The sequence below is a fragment of the Convolutriloba macropyga genome, unplaced genomic scaffold (genome assembly GCF_964194025.1).
Source record: "Convolutriloba macropyga unplaced genomic scaffold, txConMacr16.3 SCAFFOLD_3731, whole genome shotgun sequence".
NCBI classification, from domain to species: Eukaryota; Metazoa; Xenacoelomorpha; order Acoela; family Convolutidae; genus Convolutriloba; species Convolutriloba macropyga.
The window spans coordinates 18,129-22,500 of NW_027451642.1; the positions used below are offsets into that span (position 1 = coordinate 18,129).

General features: G+C 41.0%; 1 non-coding gene and 1 pseudogene across 1 annotated transcript in view; both read left to right on the top strand.

Annotated features, from left to right (window-relative positions):
• The first annotated feature begins 1,279 nt into the window (after positions 1 to 1,279).
• Positions 1,280 to 1,431, top strand: LOC142356863 (5.8S ribosomal RNA; annotated as a pseudogene).
• A 1,683-nt stretch (positions 1,432 to 3,114) lies between these two features.
• Positions 3,115 to 4,372, top strand: part of LOC142356864 (large subunit ribosomal RNA) — a 3,522-nt gene continuing 2,264 nt past the window's right edge. The window contains exon 1 of the ribosomal RNA XR_012761507.1: positions 3,115 to 4,372. This exon is cut by the window's right edge and continues 2,264 nt beyond it. This is a non-coding gene — a ribosomal RNA (large subunit ribosomal RNA).

The following is a 4,372-nucleotide window of genomic DNA, read 5'->3' on the forward strand; positions in this document are numbered from 1 at the left end:
GTGAAAGTCGTAGAATTTTGCAATCAAACTGTGGCTAGTACTGTGATGTTACTAGTAACCTTTTCTTACGTCATATGGCCAAGAGAGCATTTGAAGGCGAAACTTCTGCATGGGGAAGCTGCATCATGAACAAAAGTTTATATCGAGTATTATGTTGACGTTAGTAGGCCCTGGCCGAAAGCGCAGCATGTGAAAGGTATAGATAAAAGTTATCGTTGCAGTCAGTACTGTGTAGTTACTAGTAGCTGGATTTAAGCTCGAAGTGAGACACTGTTGGTGAAACTTCATCATGAGAACGTCACAAGCTGATCACGCTCTATGATATGACTAGTATTATGTTGCTTATAGTAGGCTAAGCGCAAGCCGAAACATCAACATGTGAAAGTCGTAGAATTTTGCGATCAAATTGTGGCTAGTACTGTGATGTTACTAGTAACCTTGTGTTACGTCATATGGCCAAGAGAGCATTTGAAGGCGAAACTTCTGCATGGGGAAGCTGCATCATGAACAAAAGTTTATATCGAGTATTATGTTGACGTTAGTAGGCCCTGGCCGAAAGCGCAGCATGTGAAAGGTATAGATAAAAGTTAGCGTTGCAGTCAGTACTGTGTAGTTACTAGTAGCTGGATTTAAGCTCGAAATGAGACACTGTTGGTGAAACTTCATCATGAGAACGTCACAAGCTGATCACGCTCTATGATATGACTAGTATTATGTTGCTTCTAGTAGGCTAAGCGCAAGCCGAAACATCAACATGTGAAAGTCGTAGAATTTTGCAATCAAACTGTGGCTAGTACTGTGATGTTACTAGTAACCTTTTCTTACGTCATATGGCCAAGAGAGCATTTGAAGGCGAAACTTCTGCATGGGGAAGCTGCATCATGAACAAAAGTTTATATCGAGTATTATGTTGACGTTAGTAGGCCCTGGCCGAAAGCGCAGCATGTGAAAGGTATAGATAAAAGTTATCGTTGCAGTCAGTACTGTGTAGTTACTAGTAGCTGGATTTAAGCTCGAAGTGAGACACTGTTGGTGAAACTTCATCATGAGAACGTCACAAGCTGATCACGCTCTATGATATGACTAGTATTATGTTGCTTATAGTAGGCTAAGCGCAAGCCGAAACATCAACATGTGAAAGTCGTAGAATTTTGCGATCAAACTGTGGCTAGTACTTTGATGATGCTTGTAGCCAACCGAATTGGTTGAAAAGCCCAATAAGTAAGCTAACTTGGGAGAGCTTGTTGGAAACCAAATGCTACTAGATTGGTCCAAATACATCCTTCAACAGGGGATCACTTGGCTCGCTTTACGAAGAGGAGCACAGCTATATGTGTTAATTCGGTATGAATCGCAAGATTTGTTTACCGACCTCTCTAACGCAAAAGGCGGTCTCGGCTTCGGCTGTTGACTGCGTCCGATTCAGGGTTATATAACTCTCGATTGAACACATTGATGTTCTATTGTTGGTGCTTCCAATAAAATTGGAACACTTAAAGCAGAACCGATTCAAATAATAGCATTCTGATCAATGATTGCATTCCTTGATCAAGAACTGCTGGAGTCATTGTGATGGCGAATTTTCTTCATAAGAAAATTGCAAAGAGACGGAACTTAATGAGACTAGTATTATGTTGTTTCTAGTAAGCGGAAGCTGAAACAGCAACATGTGAAAATCAAGTTTTGTTCAATGATCTCGAGGCGATAAGTACTATGAAGCAACTAGTAGCCTAAGCATGACTCAGATTTGAGACAGTCAAAAAGACTGGCGAAACTTCTTCACATGAAAGTTACATAGAGAACTACAAATGTATACAGCGAGTATTATGTTGTTTCTAGTAGGCGAAAGCTGAAACATCAACATGTGAAAGTTGTCTGCAAACTGTAGAACGATATGTGATTAGTACTGTGCTGTTACTAGTAGCCAGTCTGACTGTAGAAGCCAAGACAAAGGGAAACTAATGCATCTGAAAAGGACAAGTTATGGAAAGGTATGCACGATAAGTATTATGTTGTTTCTAGTAAGCGGCAGCTGAAACATCAACATGTGAACGTCGTTGTGTACAGTAACCTAGAACTATATAGTCCTTAGTAACGTGCATTTACTAGTACCTGTAATTGGTATTCAGACTCAGGCAGTTTGGAATAGTTTGGCAAAGATGCACCAGAGAAAACTGGGATTTGATACAGAAATTGTTGAATACAAGTATTATGCTGCTTCTAGTAGGTTGAATCCGAAACATCAGCATGTGAAAATTGAAAACATTTCTGGTTCGAATTGTCACAAGTATTTGGTGATCTGAGTAGCCAAACTCACTACAACGCCAATTGAAGGCAAAAATTCTCAACGGGAAAAGCTATTCTCATTGAATGAGCTAACAAGACGAGTATTATGTTGCTTCTAGTAGGCGAAAGCCAAAACATCAACATGTGAAAGTCTTGCTGAACAAATTTAATGTTGTTGAGCTCAGTACCGTGTGAATTAGTAGCCATAATTGGCGAGCGAAAATTGAACTGGCGAAACTTCGTCTTTGGAAAATTGCAGATGCCGAGCACTTATTTTGCAACGAGTATTATGTTGACTGTAGTAAGCGAAAGCCGAAACAGCAACATGTGAAAGCTGTTGAAATTTGTGGTCATTTTGCAATAAGTACAAGGAGTGTAACTAGTAGCCAGGTCAAAATTTGGGATAAGAATGAGCAAAAATTCTGCATGAGAACAGTTGAAATTATGAAACTAAATTACAAAGACTAGTATTATGTTGTTTCGAGTACGCGAAAGCGGAAACATCAACATGTGAACGTTTGTAACGAAGTTTCGTTAATTTTCAGCCTAGTACTGAGCAAGAACGAGTAGCCTCATCTCCAATCCCACGCAAAATGTAGTGAAATATGTGAGTGAACCTTATTCACGGTGAGGGTTTCCCGAGGTCTGTATTGCAGCGAGTATTATGTTGCTTCTAGTAAGCGAAAGCTGAAACAACAACATTTGAAAGTTGGAATTAATGACTGAATGGAAACTTCGACCTGTGTTTGATAGTAGTAGCGAACAAAACTGCTGAATCGGTTTCTGTCTCATATTGGTCAGTGAACCAATTAAGAGACAATCAACTACATAACCTGAATTGGGCGAGAGAACCCCCTTAACTTAAGCATATCAGTAAGGGGAGGAAAAGAAATCAACTGAGAATCCCTTAGTAATGGCGAATGAACAGGGAAAAGCTCATCGGGAAGAGAAATGGCAACATTTCTCGGTGTCCGGTATGGTTTGATGCTAGACTGGTGAATTTGTCCTGATGTCTACTGGAAAGTAGCATCAAAGAAGGTGAAAATCCTGTAAAGGTCATTTTCGATACCAGTCATAATGGCTCATTCCTATGAGTAGAGTTGTTTGAAAGTGCAACTCGAAGCTGGAGATATGTCTCTCCAAAAGCTAATTATAAAGCGAGACCGATAGTAAACAAGTACCGTGAGGGAAAGTTGAAAAGCACTCTGAAGAGAGAGTGAAAAGTACGTGAAACTGTTGAAGGGGAACTGGAGTGAGCGTTACCATACTCAATGCCTTGATATTATATTCTCGGCTACCGAGTAGTGTAGTTGTCGTCTTTTGGCAAATCTTGTTAATGAATCGAGCAGAAGTTTTCCTCGGAATTCTTCTTGTTGATTCTAAACAAAATGAGATAAATTGATCTTGATTGCCTGTCTGACCTCAACTTCCTATTCAATGCTCTCTACAGCCCGTCTTGAAACACGGACCAAGGAGTGTGAGTTGCTTGCAAGTGTTGTCGCTCATTGAAAGCGCACACGCGAAATGAAAGTGAACAGTGTAATTTTTATGAATTGCACTACTTTGTGTGGTGAGGGCGCCGATTCGGTGTCCCGCAACCACGGACGGTTTTGCTCTTATTGCATGACTGATCCAGAGCAAGTAGCACACGACCCGAAAGATGGTGATCTATGCTTGGGCAGGGCGAAGCCACGGGAAACCATGGTGGAAGCCCGAAGCGGTTCTGACGTGCAAATCGATCGTCTGACCTGAGCATAGGGGCGAAAGACTAATCGAACCATCTAGTAGCTGGTTTCCTCCGAAGTTTCCCTCAGGATAGCAAAAGCTTGAGCAAGATTGAAAAATCTTCGCAAAGCAATTTCATCGGTTAAAGCGAATGATTAGAGGAATGGGGGAAAATTTTTCCTTCACCTATTCTCAAACTATAAATCGGTGAGATGTCCTTGTGACTTAATTGCACTTGGACTATGAATGCAAGCTTTTTGTGGGCCGCTTTTGGTAAGCAGAACCGGCGATGTGGGATGAACCAAAAGTTGGGTTAAGGCGCCTAACTACTTGCTCATGAGTCACCACAAAAGGTGTTGAT